This window comes from Enhydra lutris, unplaced genomic scaffold (genome assembly GCF_002288905.1).
Source record: "Enhydra lutris kenyoni isolate GAN:26980312 unplaced genomic scaffold, ASM228890v2 scaffoldscaffold13, whole genome shotgun sequence".
Classification (NCBI taxonomy): Eukaryota; Metazoa; Chordata; class Mammalia; order Carnivora; family Mustelidae; genus Enhydra; species Enhydra lutris.
In genome coordinates, this window is record NW_019154097.1 from 25467597 (window position 1) to 25486502 (window position 18906).

Consider the following 18906-nt stretch of genomic DNA (forward strand, 5'->3'; position numbering starts at 1 on the left):
AAAAAAATTTTTTCTATAATTTCTACTTTTCTTGAATATCATCATAAAATCTATTATTTCTATTCTTTGGAACTTCCTGAAGGGCATATGTGTGTGTGTCCTAAAGTATAGACAATTGCGTGAATATTCTATACACCCTTGAAAATAATTTGTGTTCTGAATTACTAAGATTCAGTTACCTATTTTATTCACTGTGTTGGTTAGGCATTCTAAATCGTATCAAACTTTGCCTACTTCATAAATTTTGGATTGTGGTAGGTATGTTAGATACTCTTATAAATTTATATTCTTTCTTGTTTCTAGAATTTTTACTTTATATTTTGTTGTGGTTTGGGATGCTTAAGTATTATTAACAGCTCTGTCTTTATTGTGCTTTACAGTATATAACATTATAAATACCTTTCTATGTCTCCTTTAAATAGCAATGGTCTACATTTATAGTGACCAACATTTTGGTTTGTCCATGTATTTACCAGGATGTGAGAATTTCAGTGCTAAACACAGGAAGATCCCAGGCTGACTGGACAAATTGGTCACTTTATTGAAATTCTACCGTTTCTGATATGCAGACTGTGAACCTTGATTTATTATACTTTTTTTTTTTTTTGGTGACAGCTTTATTAAGATATAATTCATATACCAAAAACTTACCCATTTAAACTGTAGAATGTTCTTTAGTATATTTGCAGAATTGTGCAACCATCAATGCAGTGAATGATTCATTCAATAGAATATTATTTGGCAGTCAAAAGGACTAGACAGGATGCATGCTTAACGTAGATGAATCTTGAAAACTTTATGCTAAGTAAAAGAAGACAATCATAAAAGAGCACATGTTGTAAGATTTCACTGAGATGAAATGTATAGGATGGGAAAATCTATAGAGATATAAAGTAGATTAATTCCCTAGGACTGGAGGATTTGAGGAAACTGAAGATTATCTGCTAATGGGGTTGGGTGTCTTTTTGGGGTGATGAAAATGTCCTCTGATTTATTTTTGTTTCCATTTGCCTTGTATATATGCTCCCGTCCTTTTGTTTTATTTTTAACCTGTTTCTATCTCATAATTTCAAGGTCTAAATCTCTTATTTACAGCATTGTATGCAATTTATTTTGTTAGAGAATCTAAATTTTTTAAAGAGGTGAATTAAGCTCGTGATACTTATAGATAAGATTGTTACTTTTGCCTTTTGCTCGGTCATGCTTTATATCGTATTTATAAATATATTTTATACAAATAGTCTTTCATAATTTGGTCTATTTTATTTATTTCTATATTTTTACATTTTTTAAGGGGGGATAGAGCACGTAAGAAAGTTTGTAAGTTTGTTCAAACTGCCTCCTTTATGTCGGTATTTTTGTATTTATGGCAATTGTCTATTGGTTTACTACTCTGAATAATATTAAAATTTGCTAATAATCTCTTCTTCATCACCTTCTATCCCAGGAATTGATTTGAAACAATATCTTTTTATTCCTAGGTAATAACTGTAAAGTGATCATGAGCTTAATTTACTTTTTATTTGCTTTCCACCTTTTTAAAAGTTGATGCTGTGTTCCTACAATTTCAGAGCATATAGTTGTTTTGGCGGATACCTTCTCTCTTATAAGCATCATTCATACTTTGTTCTACAGGTAGCTATATATTTAATGTTCGCCACCAGGCCTTATGTCAATGCCTCTCCACTCAATTTCATTCTTTGGTAGTTTACTCAGGAAAGACTCCTGGGGACAATATTTCCTGAGTTCCTGCTTATTGATAGGAGTTTGTCTGCAGTCTTTATACTTGAAAGTAAGTTCAGCTGGATTAATAATATATGGCTCATGTTTTCTTTCCTTGAGTATCTTAAATATGTCATTCCATTGTCTCCTGATATAAAGTGTTGCTGTCAAGAAATCTGATAGCCATCAAATTTTCTTTCCTTTTTAAGTGACTTAGTTCTTTTACCTGGGAGCTCAAGGCATTTTTTAGAATGTTTTGATATTGGTCATTCTGGTTCATTTTTCTCGAGGATATGGTGTTCCTTTCCAGTATGTGCTTACAGATCCTTTTTTTTTTGTTTTGTTTTGTTTTGTTTTGTTTTTAAACAAATTTGTTTTAAGCTGGTTTTTTTGTTGTTGTTATCTGGTTGTTTTTCAGTTTGAAAATCATCATTTATTAACTGACCAGGTTACAAAAATAATCATGGTAGATACCTTAGTTCATCCTTCTAGTAAGCCTATGGATCTGGTTTTCCCTATTGCCAGTATCTCCATCTTCCACAAAATGGGTGGTCTTTTTCTTCCTTCAGCCTCATGGAGAAGAACATTTGAAGGACTTTAAGAAGTCATTTGCTTCTTTGAAACGTTCTCTCACAGTAGATCTCATGAATCGGATCCTCCATGCAGAAGATGCCATATTTACCAAGAGATTGAATAGTCAATGTGTTATGTCAGGGCCATTCACTTCTTGTTGATTTTGCCATAACCGCGCTTATAGATCAATTCATTTCCTGACTTTGGGTCCCCTCATGCTATGTATGGTTCCACAAGCCTTACCATTTTAACTGAAGTCTTGCGGAGCTTAACAAAGCTGTGATTGACAATCTGGCAAAGGTGAAGAAGCTGCAACCCTTTCCAACCTTTGGGCTTACACAATTGATACTTCTGATCCTGAGACAAGTGCCAGTGTGGGTTCTGCAGGTACGCAGAGGTTGCTAGCTTTTCTTGCCACCCTACTCATTTGAATCTCCGTTCTGAGCATTTTCCTATATTCCTTGCGGTAATGCTTAGCTTTTTCAGAGATAAGCTTCCCCCTTCCTTTCCAAGAATCTTTTGGGCAGACTTCTTTCTCAGACACTTGATCTTCAACTCTGCAAAATTATTTTGCTGTTTCTTAAGGGTTTCTGACATAGCAGGAAACGTCTTTGTCTTCTCTTCTGCACCCTCCCTGGTTCCAGCCAGGAAAGAGCTGTTGTTTGGTTGGGTGGATTTTATGATTTCTGTTCCATTTTTGTGAGCTCTTACCTATTATATACATGTTTGTTGCCCTTACCTGTTTTCTATTTCTGTCACTTTTTATCAAATCTTTTTTTTTAATCTCTTCATTTGTTTTGTTTAAAATTTTACTCCTATTAACCTTTATTTTTTAGGTTATTTTCTACCGCATTCATTCACTCTTTGCTCTTTCCAGTTTACTGTTTTTTTCTAAAATCAGAGTTCTTAAAATTTTCTAATTCTTTTGGAGTTTGTAACTTTATTACTAAGTGTTTCTGTTACAGATTTATGTTTTCTTTCATTTCTCCATTATTACCTTAATTTCTTTTAGTACATTTTGAAATTTGAGCCCACAGTTTTCATCTGTCTAGAGTATGTTTTTATGGTATACTTTCATTGCCAATAAATTGCCAATCGAGATATTATTGTCCTCTCCGGTCCCCTTTTCCTTCACTAATAAATTTGTATGGGACTCAAACTTGATCCTTTTCTGTTGCCTATTCTGATGTGAGATTGTCTTCCCGGACTTTTGGGAAGACTAAGTGGGTCAGGACAGATTTTCTAGCTTCCTGGTTCTATAGCTCACTCTCTCTTTTTCTCTCTCTCTCTCTCTTTCTTTTATCTTCACACTGTGACCTGTACTTTCTGGGAACACCTCACTTCTCCCCACCTTCTATCTAGCCTTCTCTTGCCTTTGCCCTGGCGTCTCTGTCCAGAGGTCTGTGCTTGGAGGGCCTCTCTAATTGCCATGAACCCACTTCCACCCACCCACCCCCATAATATGCATATGCCGCTGTGATGCCCTTCTATCTGTAAATATTTTTCTCAGCATATATTTGTTTTCTCAACTGATACCCAAATTTTCCCTCCCCCTTGGGAATCAGGTGTTCTAATTAAAGGAAAAGAGGAAAAGGCGGTTGTGACTAACACCCACAGATAGTCCCAACATGAAGACTCCATACTATCTTTTGTGGCTCAGTTGTAGAGTTCTCGTGGAACCAAAGGTTTACTTAAAGATGCTTGCTCTCTCTTGCTCATCAGCCCGTCAGAGCATGAGATGAAATAAAGTCTCAAATTGTTACCAATATAGTTGAGTTTAGCTAGACTGAGCAAGGGCTAAAGCATGCTGGCAATTGCTCTCACTGTAACCTTGATATTGTTACCAAATGGTCTTGGGAACACCGGGTGCCTAGAGACACAAACAATCAGAAATGTCTCAGGACCCTTATTTGGGACTACAGTCCTGAGAATCAGAGCCACTTTGCTAGTTGCAGGGCCCACTAACTTGTATAAAGGACAAGGTCGATATGGCACAGTTGAAGATTAGGACAAAATCACGTGTGCATGAGAGCAAGAGAGGGAGAGAGAAAGAGAGAGAGAACACAGAAGCACACATGTGCTCGGCGATGAGGTAGGGAGGGGGTGGATACATTCACACAGGCATTTATGACCACTACAACAAGCATCCTATGTAATAATGTGAGGCAAAACTGTTAAGTGTGGGGCAGAATGGCCTGATCAAGGAAGAGGAGCACTTATTAAGACACATCCAACTATGTCTGTAATTAAATCCTCCCAACAATTCATTATCATCCCCTTTGTGCAAATGACTAAAATGAGGGTCAGAGAAATTAGATAATCTGCTCAAGGTTATACAACTAATAAGATCTCTTTGTCTCTTAAATTCATGCTCTGTCCACTTTCAGGCGCTGCTTCCAGACACCCCCCCTCCCCAACCCACCACCATCTGCTGGCAGCTTTGCATTTCAATAAGGGAATTGGGTTGAGGGTGAAGGCAAACAAACATTGACTGTAGCTCCTGGGCAATCCTCTCCCTCACCAGCAGTCCTCCATGCTCCTTTTCACAGCCTTGAGAGATCAACAGTAGCCACCCTGGCTCAGCTCGACCCCTTGGGAGAGACAAGCAGGAGGCCAGCGTGTCCCTCCTCTCTGGCCAGCCTCCGCAGGCTAATTCTCGTCTGTCTTAATTCTGGGACTGGGCCCTCCCTTCTCTCCCTCCAGCCTTGCTGCCAAGGATAGCAGCACAGCTGGAAAAATAGATAGGTCTTTCTAACCCTCTCATGCGTGTGCCGTGGGGCCAGGTAGCTCTATAAATATGGTAATGGCTTCTCAAGCATGCCCAGACTGGAAATGAGACTGAGAGCCCAGAGAAAGGCTGTTCCCACCGATAACAGTGGTGGCAGCCTTGCTGGAGGAGACAGTGCCTCTAAGCTTCAGGGTCAAATTAACTCCTGCCTCCCCCCTCCCCTTGAGTAGATCCCTTCTCCTTCGGTCCCCTCCTTCCCTATTAACCGCCTGCACCCACCTGTTCCCTGATTACACCGATGACATGCACAGGGGAAAGCGAGCCAGCAGAGGCTCATGTTTTGTCTACTACCAGAAGGCCCAGACTTGTGATTAAAAAAAAAAAAAAAAAAAAAGAGAGAGATATACCAGCAACAACACAGCTACATTGATGTGTACAATGGGGAACCAGCTTGACACTTCCCTGCCGTGGTCCTACTGAGAAAAACGACAGCTACAGTGAGGAGCCAAATGGCTGCTCAGCATACAGAGCTGCATGCCTGAGGACGCGCTGCCTGTACCCAGCCTCTCCTGGGTTCTGCCTTCAATGCAAAGTGGACAGTGACCCACCCCATCATGCCCCTTTCTGTGGAATATAGTCTTGTGGAAAATGATGATTGGGATTCTAGCGTGACTTTAGACAAAGCCCTTAACACCACTCTAGACCCTTCCTTTTCTGTCAGATGAAAACGATCGTTCCTTCTTTCAGGTTGTCGATGATTTTGAAGTCTTAGGTGGTGCTCCTGCTTCCTTCATCCCCACCCTTGCTATTTCTGACTCACCTGACCATTCCTTCTTGCTAACAGCACCTGAGAATAGTTCTTTCCATGCATAAGCCATATTGCAAATAATTTTACAACACAAATCGTAACTCTTATACAACTGCAAAATGAATGGGTTTCCCGAGTATTCGTTTAATGCACTAGTGAATCAAGGAATCTGGAAGGTGTTAAAAACCAGTTCAAAGGACAAATCCAAAAAGCAGACCTATATATAGGCGATCAGAGATGCTGACATGAATGTATTAGAGCATGCAAAGCTTGCTTGCAGCTGGGTTCTTGGGAAAGTTCAGAGACGGAGCTTCTGTACCACTACAGGACACATTTCACTTCTCCAGACAAGAGTTATTTCCACTGGTCCGTTTGCTCAATTTGTAGAGTCATAAAATAGCCTAAAGGCAATGAAAGGTGAAGACTACTGCACAATTAGGTAAGCAGAGGGAGCATTAGAGATTGTCTCTCATTCTACAGGAGACTATAGTGCTCATTTTTCACCATTTCAAAGTTGTGGGTTTTTTCTTTTTTTTAAGATTTATTTACTTACTTATGTCGGGGGTGGGTAGTAAGTGTGTGTGTTCAGAGAGGGGCAGAGGGAGAGAGAGAGAAGCAGACCCCTTGACATGGGGCTCCATCTCAGGACCCAGGGATCATGACCTGAGCTGAAATCAAGAGTGTGACGCTTAACAGACTGAGCCACCCAGGAACCCCAAAGGTGTTTTTTTTTTTTTTAATAATTCTTCCTGAAAAATGAAATAGATATAAACATAGAGGAAGCCAATTATACAGTAATACACTCATTAAGACAGTTTCAAATTTCGTAATAGAGTAATATATGTGCTTCTTCGTTGAAATAGTAACAAGATACTGTAATGACTACTATAATTTGGAAGGAGCCATATATATATATATATATATATATATATATATATATAAATGTCAATAATATTTCAGGATATCTGTAATTACTATAATGTGATTATGAAAATATCTATTATTTCTGTATTTTACAAGCCACAGATACTGTTAAAACCAATGTGATTTGTTGCTTAGATTCATAAGGGAAGGAAATGACACATTTTAGTCAGAAGTTAATAAAAGTAAAGGTTGCATTTTTCCCCCCGTCTAAGTTCACGGACCTTTAAGATTCTATTGGCATCCATATTAAGAATCTCTGAGTTAGATTTACAAAAAAGAATCCCCCCTCACTGATGATGGATCAAGAATGATTATTCAAACTGAAGAGGAAGGGTAAAAAGTGAAACAAATTAAGCATGTTGGACATTATTGACGTGTTTGAGGAAGGTGCCTTGGTTCTGTCTGCCCCAGGGTGACCAAGAAATTAAGAGAAACCCAGCATAGGTCTAGGGCATCTGAAGCTTACAAGAGCCCAGGGTCTGGACAGGCAGGGCTGAGAGATGTTTCTAGAATTGCCCAAAGACAAGACAGTGCATCATGGGTGGCAGCACGGACTGTGGTCTGAAGAGATGGTCCATGTGGAAAGATCTGTGGTGCAGAAGATGGCAGGATTCAGCAGCTTCCTGGTAAGCTGCCAGGGCCAGAAGAGGAGAAGGATGGATCTTGACAGAGTCCACACTCAGCATGACTATGCCCTGTACATCTGTCCCACAGGACTTAGACCCAGCTTCCCAGAAGGGGAGAATTTACCCACATCTCTGGTAAAAAAATGATCACCATGCAGTAGAACAGTGGCTTAAAACAGAAATTACTTTCAGTTATAGAAGAGTAAAAGAAGTTCTCTCTCTTGTACACCTGTCCACATGACTCTGTGGACCAAAAGAAGTTCTCTCTCTTGTACACCTGTCCACGTGACTCTGTGGACCAAATTTTGCCTCTTATTTATTCCACCTGAGAAAATGAGAAACCTCATAAGGATAATTTTTTCCCCATCCCAGGGCCACTACCCTGATTCACAGTCCTTACCCTGGGATTCAAGGTCCTTCCTCTGATGGCCCTACCTGATTTTCTAGTCTCGTTTCTCACCTTTCCTCCTGACATGCCCCCATCACTGCCAGTCACTTCTTCTCAAGCACTCTGCCCTCTGACCTGGCTGTGGCTTGACTTGTGCCTTGTCTTTGCCTGGAGAGTCTCCCTACCTGGGGCTTTGCTTGGGCCCAGAATGTGCTCTATCCCCAACTCCCCTCCCCACCTAAGAAATTCTATTCATCCTTTCTGACCGCACCCTCTAGCATAAATAACTCTTCTCTGATGCCTTCCAGAAACCCTTCTCCCCAGATATTTGGAATATTGTGATTTATAACAAAAAATATATATTCGGTCTGGGAAACAGAGCCCCTTGGAATTTCTTAAGGGATGAGAGCAGTAAGAGCATCTTTTGTTATGTTAATGAGTGACATCTGGAAAGCACCTAGGGATTGGGGCTGATTATCTGTGGAAACTACCAAGGGATTAGAGGGTTGGAAATTTCCTTCCCTCCCCACCCCCTGTCCCCATCTCCCCAGCACCAATTGCCAGTAAAACCACAGGAAGCTAGGCAGAGGGAAGGGAGGATTCCTTTGCAGGTTTCAGAGGGGATATGGCCTTACCTATACTTTGATTTCAAATTTTAGCCTCCAAAATGATGAGAGGAAAAAATGTCTGTTGTTTCTAGCCACCCAGATGGTAGTACTTTGTTATGGCAGCCCTAGAAAAGTAGCACAGAGGCTTCCTAGAGCAAGTGACATTTGAATAAATTTTGTATTTCCAACCAGAAACATGGGATTTATTTGCCCAACAGATGTGGACCAGAAGGACTTTCTTCTTTATTTTGCCTAGTATTTACAGGTCTATGTATTTCACACAGGCATTCTGATGCCCAGCTTACCTTTGTTAAAACACAAAATTCAACCGAGAAAATGTGAAGATCTAATTGGCTTCATTAAGTGATTCATGAATCAGGCAGCTTTACATACAGCAAGTAGAAAGATGCTCTGAGGAGTTGTACATAGGGAAGGTTTTTAGAGACATGTGGGTGGGTCAAGGAAGTTATTAGCAAAAGGAAAAAAAGGGAGGGGGATGGGGATTGTTTCTGCCCAGGACATCTTTCTTTTGGGGGAGAGGGAATGACAAGGTTTTCGTGGCTCATGACCTCACTAGTGCTGATCTGGAAATTGTGGATTGGCTGTTGAAAGGTCACATTCCTGGGACAGGTTTGACATTGTAATTAGGCCTCGGTTTGCTGTCATGGGAGCAAATGACTTCATTTTGGGCTTCTGGTTTCTTCTAGAACACCCTGATAGATGAAATAACCATATACCACTATGGGCTAGAGTTAAGTGGAGGTTGCCGTTCTGTAAGGAGCGTGTGCTCTCTGGTTGTCCCATTGCCTAGTGCTCACACGCTTGGTCCTCATCGCTCTTTAACATTTCCTGCCTGGTGTAGATGCCATAATAAATGCATGGATGGGTTCTAAGATATTAGTCAAAAAAGAGTTCCAACAAGAAGTCTCTGCAAATCTCCCCCGGAGCCCTAGCGGATGGCACTGATTGTCACCTGTCCTCCAGAGCCCTGGCCACTTGCCTGTGTCAGTGGCAGTGGGGGTATGAAACCTAGTATCTTTAATTAAATCACCACTCCGCAGACATTCTCTTGGTCTGAACTTATTACCATACCTGGATCTTTTACCCTTGCTGCTGAATTCCAATGTGATGGATCTCGAGTCCCCTACGTGTTCCACAATTTGCTCTTTAAGTGAAAACGTTTACATTTTGATTGCCTAATGTGTTTCTATCATTTCCCATCCAGCAGGATGTCAGGGCCCTGTACAGCATTCAGTAAAGTAAACCAGTCTAGACTGCAAGTCCTTCATCAAGACAAAGCTCAGGTCAAACCCAAGGCATCCAAAAACCTTCCAGGGCAGTCCGATGTGAATATCCAGTATCATGTGAATATTCTCAACGCACCAGGCGAACCAAATCAGAAAGACCTGGAGCTGAAGTTCGGCTTCACTACATATTAGCCATTTGGGCAAATTATTTGATCTAAATCTTATGTGTAATATGGACACAAAAATTGCCCATCACTAAGGATTCTAATGGTGATTAAATGAGATAAGCATACATAAAACGTTTAGCACAAGGCCTGGCATGTAATAAACACACTCTAAATTTGGCTGCTGTTGTTACCATAATTGTTAACAGTTTCATTGCGGTTTTTATTGTTGCTCCATTGTAATGCACCAAACAGGGTCCAAATCTTCTGTTGCATAAAATGTGGGATCACGTTATTACAAAGTTTAAGAAAAAACTAGAGTAAGGCTACTAAGGAGAAGGGGGAAATTGCCTATCATGTTGTATCTGGATTCATGTCATCACGGTATGTGTTTTTTATAGTTTCTAGGCAGTGTATTTACTCTGAGGAAAAACCAAGCCTGTTTGACATCAGCTGGCAGATCAAATATCACAGAAGAGCCCTCCTTGGCCAGAGGGCATTTGGAGAAGCCCAGAGCTGAATGCGTGGAGCTATGAGCAATGAGTTTAGACAAAGATCATAAAGGAGGACCACGCTGGAGGGAGGATACAAGACAATGTGATAGACAGACTTCATTTGGGATGTCACCCTAGGCTGATGGAGATACAAAGGGATGGGACCTCTGAATAATAATAACCAGATTGACAGACACCCTCTCCCTGGGAATCTGGGCAGTCTATGTTCTCATTAAGGTGAAGAGTGTTGTTTTTCTCACTCTCTTTTACAGTTGAAACTTTCTACCAGAAAATTGTGCTTTATCTATGCAAAAGATGAGGCCCTATTAATGCCATGAAGAGCATTAAATATGAACAGACTAAAACTGATACAAGATAGAGTCATCGGTCTTGCATCACTGTAAACCACAAACTCTGCCTAAGGAACAACTTGTTTCACGTCATTCGTCTGATCAACCAGCTTCAGGGTCTCCCAGTTACTGAAAGAACAATGCATAAATTCCTAGGATGTCTGCCTGCTGTCCAGATATGGGGAAGAGAAGGGTATAACAAAAAGAAGTAGTAGCCAACAGAACCTAAATGTTGTGTCTCCTATGCTGGTGAAACATGCCACCACCCAACCAGTTACCATAGTCAACTACCTGGGCATTGTCCTGACTCATCTTTTCTTCTTAAACACACATCCCATCAAATATTCAATCAATCAATCAATAAGTTCTTAATATAATTTTCCAGTAGCCCCTGAATACATCCACTTTTCCCATTTCCTGCACCACCACCACTGTCTAGGTCTGAATCATATCATGACCCATAATCATATGTCCAGGACTATGTCATTATTCCCCCATCCTTTCATAAAAACATGGGCAAAACTCTGATTTGTGTGTGTGCCCTGGGGATAAGTGGTGGGGATGAAGGTAGCAGCCATGAGGAAGAAGGGATGGCTGGAGAAAAGGCAAATAATTCATAACAGATCACTTTTTATTGAGTGATTATTATATGTCAGCTACTGTGCTAAATGCTGTTGGTTCAGTACCTCATTAAGTTCTTCTCAAGTCCCATGAGATAGAAAGCAGACGCCTGGGGGTATGATAAAGATGGCTGTACCTTCTTTGTTGTTCCTTCAATTGAGAAATGGAGTTGAATTCTCCTCTCTCTCTCTCTCTTTTTTTTTTTTTTGGTTTTTATTTTTATTTTTATTATTATTAACATATAACGTATTATTAGCCCCAGGGGTACAGGTCTGTGAATCGCCAGGTTTACATACTTCACAGCACTCACCATAGCATATACCCTCCCCAATGTCCATAACCCAACCACCCTCTCCCTACCCCTTTCCCACAGGCAACCCTCAGTTTGTTTTGTGAGATTGAGAGTCTCTTATGGTTTGTCTCCCTCCCGATCCCATCTTGTTTCATTTATTCTGAATTCTCCTCTCCTTGAATCAAGGTTGTCTTAATAGTTCATTGAACCAGGAGAAGACAGCAGAAATGGAGTCCGGAGACCAAGATTCTGGGTCATGAGAAGCTTTTCATGGAGTACTTTCTCTCTAAAATCCTTGAGAAGCTGTGCAAAAGGCCCAACAACCATGAAGTTGTCACGCCATGAGAAGCCCAAACCATAGGTAGATGTCCTGGAGCCTGGATGTCACAGGAGGCAGATGTGGGCTGAGCAACAATGACACACCAGGCATATGGGGAAGAAGCTATCTTAGACATGAATCCTCCACCTGTTGCCTCCATATGGATCCACAAACAACTGCCCAGTGAGTCCTGGATTCTTGATCCACTAAATCGTGATCAGAATACAATAGTCATTACAAACAACTAAGTTTTGAGATCAATTTTGATGCCAGAATAGATAACCTGAACAGACTGGTTAACTCACCTTGTCAAAGTCAGAGTAGGCACTAGAACTGAGTCTCAGATCTGAGTGGCATGACTCCAGCATCTGCACCCTTCACCACGGGGCCATAGTGTTTCCTTAAGTGGCGAATATTGGTTGAAAGGTCTGAGAAAGTCAGGTGCTTCCAGAGAACAAGGCTTCAGTGCCCAGCGTGAAGAAAGGAGTTTCTATGTATAGGCATTGTATTAGAAATACTTTCTCTGATGTAATGTTCAAAAAAATCCTTTAGAGTAGGTGTTATTACCTCCATTTCATAAAAAAAGAAAAGTTTATTTCAGAATCACTTGCCAAAATCCAACCCAAAGTTAGGTTTTAAACAGGTCAGGATCCAAAGCCATCATGCCCGTGGTGCTGGGAGACGTGCTGAGTGACTTCCAGGAGCAGGTCTTCATGCTGGATTCCCCAGGAGGAAGACTCCCAGGCTTTAGTCCCAGGTAGGCTCTGAGTATGCCAACATTCATAGTGATTCATTCTACTTCTACATCAGAAGACAAAAACTTTTAATTAAAAAAAGAGAGGAAAAATTGCCAAAGACTGAGCAGGGAGTCCACACCATCTGACAGTTTCAATTTTCACTTACAGCTTACTTTCGCTGATTGATATCCTTCCCTTGCCTGCTGAAGAGGACCACTGGCTCCCATAAATCACCTTTCAAAGTCACGGACGACTGCCATTTTAACCCCTGCTTCAACAGAAACTTCACCAACGTTGACACCAGCTATGTTTCATTGATCACTACCCATCTGTCAGAATCTATGCAAATTTCTTGCCCCTATAATCCCATTTAAATTCCACAGAACCCTATAAGGTAGGGATTATTGGTACCTCTAGTTTAAAAATTACTACATGGAGTCTTAGAAACTTAGCCGGACTTGCCCAAGGTAAGGCAGCAAATATGTGTCAGAGTTAATAATTCTCTGATATTTGAACCCAAACTCTTTCATCACAGATTAACCAGCCTTGTTGGCATGGAGATAACCATCCATGCTTTTCAGTTACTCACCTTTTTTTTTTTTTTTTAATTTGGAGATACCCAATGATCCTAACAATTATGTGCATGAACATCATTACCCCCTCTTTCCAAAGACTAAAAGAGATAAATTCAGAACCATTCTGCCCATCAAATGATGACAAGAACAGCTAATGTTTATATGTCTGCTCTGAGCTAGGCATTGTTTAACTACTTTAAATGTATTACTTAATGTTCACAAAATAATATAATAATAATAGTAAGTGTTATTATCACTCCCATTTTAAAGATGATGAGATTGACTCCCAGAAGACTGACATCACTGAAATCCCACAACGATTACAGAGAAGCTCAAAAATAAGACCCATTTCTCCTGTCTCTTAGCCTAGAATGTTTTTTCCACTGCACTGACCACATCTTATTACATATCTGTCCTTTCCTTAAAGAAATGGAACAATGTGGGTGGGTTCTTTTTTTGGCCAAGACACTGCAGATTTGATAATGAAGTACTGGGATATTAGGTAGTTTAATTAAGAAAAGTGCATATTTGGGCAAAATTTAATGAAGCAGTTACTTTCAAGGATGGCACTTGTATGACCCTGGTCATGAGAGTGAGCACTTCCTTAAATTTTCCCACCCATCCCTCCCTAGAGCCTTACTCCCTTCCCTATATGAGTATTAGTCTCAGGGGTTTGTGAGAGATGTCCTGTGGAGCTGTGATGGAAGATAGTATTAAATATATCAATTTTTCATTTTGAGTACCAAAGCAAGCCCAACTCTACAGGGGACCCCAGGGAGGCTCCTTTCCTTTGGCCATTCAATACTCATTAAGGGAGTATCTCTACATTCGCCAGCACTACTGACACAGACAGAAACACAGTTCTCCCTCCTGGGGAAAGGAGGTGAGGATATCCTCTACAGACTCATACTTGATCACCGCGTGAGCACTGGAGTAGAGGCATGGATTCCTGAGAGTGGGATGGAGAAGAGCCTGCACTATATCAAGTTCTTGAATTGCTAACATCAGAAATCAATTCTAGTTCAAGAAGAAAATGAAAAAAAAATTACTGGAAGGTTATGGGGTTGATCTCTGGTCTTGAAAAGGAGCAAGGGCTGCTCTAGGGATCTAGGGAGAGGGGACGAATGGACCGTCCATTCAGAACAATGCCAAAGAGAGAAGTGAGCCCCAGCCATTGATCCAGCTAGTGCCACTCTGCACAAGATTCAGATTTCCAGGGAGTGTGTCCGACTGACCTAGCAGGTCATGGCGCCACCCTCTGGTGAGGCACACAGGATCACAGGATGGGACAGGGTCACTTTCACAAAAAGGAAATCAGATGCCCTCATCCCCAGGATGATTAGAGACAGGCAAGCAGGACAGCTGTTCACTAAAACACAAAACAAAACAGAACAAAAACAGAGAAGCAACTCTATTAGTTTCCTAGAGTTGCTGATATAAACCACGACAAACCAGGGGCTTAAACCAACAGAAGTTTATTCTATCATAATTCTGGAGGCTAGAGATCTGAAATCAAGCTATTGGCAGGGCCATGCTCCTTCCAAAGGCTGCAAGAAAAAAAAAAAAATCTGCCCTAGTCTCTGGTGGTTGGCCCCAATTCTTGGTGTCCCTTACCTTATAGTTCTATCACATCAAGCAATCTCTGTTTCCATGGTCACGTGGCCTTCTTGCCAGGAAAATGTGCCTCCTCTCTCTTTATAAGGACATTGGCCAATTGGATTGAGGACTCACTCTAATCGGGTATGGCCTCATCTTAACTTGATTACATCTGCAAAGACCCTATTTCTAAATAAGGTCACATTTACAAGTAGCAGGAGTTAGAACTTCTGCATATCTTCAACATATCTCTCCCAAGTAGAGAGATGGGACTGGAGGAACTTCAGAAGTATTGAAGGATGCAAAATCTCAGCCAATAGCCAGATAAGTTAGGTGACCAGAGATAGGTGGCATGGAATAAAGAAAGGGCCATGAGGCAGCGAGAGGCTAGGGAGGAAAATAACCTTGGCTGCGTCATAATGATGGACACAAGGAAACCCAGCAGAGGGAGGAAGTGGTCCGAAGTCCACATGAGCAATGATATAGGCTGATCTAGGACTGGGTGAAAGACACAGCTCCTTCCATTTCCTCTCAAAGTGGCCGCTGGAAAGACCCCAACATGAAGATGAACCCCTTTCAGGAGCAGCTCCCATTGCAGGAAGCCTGTAGGACCTCCAGGGCTCCTATTCAATCCTCCCAGCTTCTATCCTCTGCTTCCTCTTCTTTAAGTGTCCTTTACAACTCCCCACCTGTCCCCATTAACATGCATCCCTCTTCCATCTCCTTACTGTTAACCTGATTTTCCAGAGGAACTCTCTTTTGTCTGCTCACATTAACCTTAAAAGTAACATGGATTGTCCTTTTTCTAATCTAATCTCCCTGGCCATCCATTCAGCCTCTTCCTCTCAATGGTTCCACTCATCACATCTCTTTGAAATGCACTTGGGAAAAATGGATATCACAAAGCAAGAATAACAAAGAAAAAAGAACCCCCTCCCTGGATGTACACATCCAATCAGCTTTTCTTTTGTTCAGCCAGAGGGGAGTCTGATTGAGATCAAGATTCAGTCTTCAGTGCCTGAAGGCTGCAGAGTGGAAGAGAGTCATATATATGCAGAGATCTTGAAAATATCATAGAGAGGCTTCCATCAAACCAGAGAACTAAAATAAGGACTTACTTGGCATTTAGAACTTTTTTTTTTTTTTAATGTGGGCTTGGGGACCCTCAAAACAGAGACTCAAGTTACTCTGAGCACAGTACCTTGCTGAGCTTGGAGCTCTGGTCATCTTTTTTCTGAGACCCAAGATTTAGGTACATCTGTCTCAGCATGCAGTGCTCTAGCCACACTGAACTTCTCTTCGTTCCTAGAGCACCCTGCTCTCTCTCTCCCACCCCACCCACCCCCATCACCGTTGGTCTAGCTATTTGTCATCCTTTATATCTCAAGTTAGAGGTGACATCCTCCAAGAAGCTCCAGTGAAGCCACCAGGTGGGAGGACTCTCCCCAGCTAGGCAGTCCAGGGCTGTTACCCCTCTTCCTGCTCCTCCCATAAATACTTAAAACCAGCATGGCTTGCACACTGCCTGGGGTAGGATAAAGGATGTGGTAGCAGGATGGCCTCGGTGAGGAAAAGGAGTTGTCTGTTCTCTGCCTCTGACACTTCTGTGCTCAGCCTGTGAGGGCAGAAGACAGAGATCATCCGCCCCGGCAGGATGCTGAGCATCCCAGGGAAACACCTGCTGACAACTGATAGACATTTCTAGGAGCTCTGTTCCTGTGCCATCCCTTTGGTATCTTCCTCTGAATTTTTGCTCAGCTGCTACCGCTGTGTCACTGGCCCCCAAACAAGGAGCTCAGTGATCTCATGAAGTAAAAGGCTCTAAGCTGCAAGGATCCTGGGGATTATGTCACCCTGCCCCAGCAGGTACACCCTGGGAAAGGGAGGGCCGCAGAGGGGAAAGGACTTAGAATCTTTCTCGGTTGTTTGCAGAGGTAGGACCGTGCTGGGAATTTCCTGACTCCCAGTTTGGTGTTCTTCCCAATAGCATAGTTGTTTCTTTGATGGCTAAGAGAGGGAACTGAGCACAATTGGTCCAACTGTCTCATTTTATAGATGGGAAACTGAGATCCAGAGAGAGGAAAAGACTTGTCCCAGGTCACAAAATATGACCCTGCCTTGGTTATCTGTGTTCACATACTTGCCCCTGAGCTGGTGAGTGCCATGAGAGGACTCCTTGTTGGATTCATCTCCATACCTAGGAAATGACTGTCACAGAGCAAGTGCGTAATAAAGGGTAGTTAAATGGATGATGGCTTTAAAAACAAATGAATAAACATATAGATGAATGAGTAAGTGGATGAATGAACTAACAAATTCACCCCACTTACCATTTTGGTCCCTCTTGGGAAGAAACCCCTTGGAAAGGAGCACTTGAAGGTATCATCACTCAGGAATGTCAGAGTTCAAATCAGTTTTGAATTCTTTTCTCCCCCCCCACCCAAAGATTTATTTCTTTATTTGAGGGTCAGGGGAAAGGAGAGGGAGAGAGAGAATCTCAAGGAGATTCTCTGCTCAGTGTGGAGCCCAACACAGAGCCCAACACAACAAGATCATGGCCTGAGCTGAAATCAAGAGTCAGACACTTAACCTCCTGAGCCACCCAGGCGGCCTTCAAATGCTTGTCTAAGCATGTGATTTGATGAAGAGAGAAAAGAAATCCGCATCAAAGTAGGGAGAGGCCAGGGAGGAAAAGCTAAGCGTTGTCAGGGTGGAACGGCTGGGCACATAACATATTTACATTTCTCTCCAGGTTATAAAGTTCTTTTCAGACCCATTATCTCATTAACCCTCAAGACAGCCCACTGTGCTGGGTGTTTCACACCCACTTCCCAGACGAGAAGACCGAGGGTCACAGGTAGAGAAGAACTAGCCCTCAGCCACTAGGATCCTGCTGCTCTGGCTTAGAATACAGGCCCCCTCATTTCCCTCCTTGCCTGGTGGTGTTTCAAACTATGCTGAGGGCTAGGGCGGGTCCTGAGGGTGCCTCGTGCCTCGTGAAACCAAAAACAGCTTGTGCTTTCTCCAGAAAGGAATCTGAAAACAGCTGGTGTCATCACGCTGGGACCCTGTGGGCTCAGAAAGGATTAAACTGCAGCCCCGTAGACTGAGCTCATTTCTCACCCTGTCTCATTAGGAGCGGCCATCAGCGCCTGTGGCAGAGAGCTAGCCCATCATCCACTCACACCTCCTGCTTGTGGGTGACAGCTCCGCCGGCTGCTCCATGCCACGTCTCACGTCAATTTCTTGGAGACAAATGGTGGGGCTTTTCCTAAGAAGCTGAGATGTGCTGTTTGTTCCACCAATATTTATGGAGCCCCTTGCTGCCTGTACCCGTGAGTGCTAGGTGCATTGGGGAAGAAGAGAATGAGCCGTCCTAACATGATACTAAATGTAAACATTATCTTATTTATGATTGTCATTGTTGCTGCCGCTACTGCTATTACTTAAGGCTACCTAGTACTGAGCACTTAGGCTGCACCAGAATCTCACCAGGCACTTTGCTTTTCTTTTCTTTTTTTTTTTTTTTTAAGATTTTATTTATTTATTTGACAGAGATCACAAGTAGACGGAGAGGCAGGCAGAGAGAGAGAGAGAGAGGGAAGCAGGCACCCCGCCGAGCAGAGAGCCCGATGCGGGACTCGATCCCAGGACCCTGAGATCATGACCTGAGCCGAAGGCAGCGGCTTAATCCACTGAGCCACCCAGGTGCCCCCGGCACTTGCTTTTCTTATGTAGTGATGATGATGATGTTGATGATTGTACGAGGTCCAAGTGTTATGCCCACCCAGAATCTCAGAATAAGATCTTATTTGGAAATAGGGTCTTTGTGGATGTTATCAAGTAAAGAGGAGGTCATAGTGGGTTAAGGTGAGACCAAACCGAATCACTGTTATCCTTATAAGAAGAGAAGAATTTGGACATGTACAGAGAGAAGAGAATGCCCCATGAAAACAGAGACACAGAGCAGGGCATCACGTGGAGACAGAAGCAGAGACTGCCGTGATGCATCCGTAAGCCAAAGAACACTATGGACTGTCAGTAACTACCAGAAGCTGGGGAGAAGCAAGGAAGGATACTTCCCTGGGAAATCTGATGGGTGCGTAGCCATGCTATCACCTGGATTTTGGACTC

General features: G+C 42.3%; 1 pseudogene; it reads right to left on the reverse strand.

The window, feature by feature from the left end:
• Window positions 1-2197: 2197 nt before the first annotated feature.
• LOC111146352 lies at window positions 2198-12232 on the reverse strand (annotated as a pseudogene).
• Between the last annotated feature and the right edge of the window lie 6674 nt (window positions 12233-18906).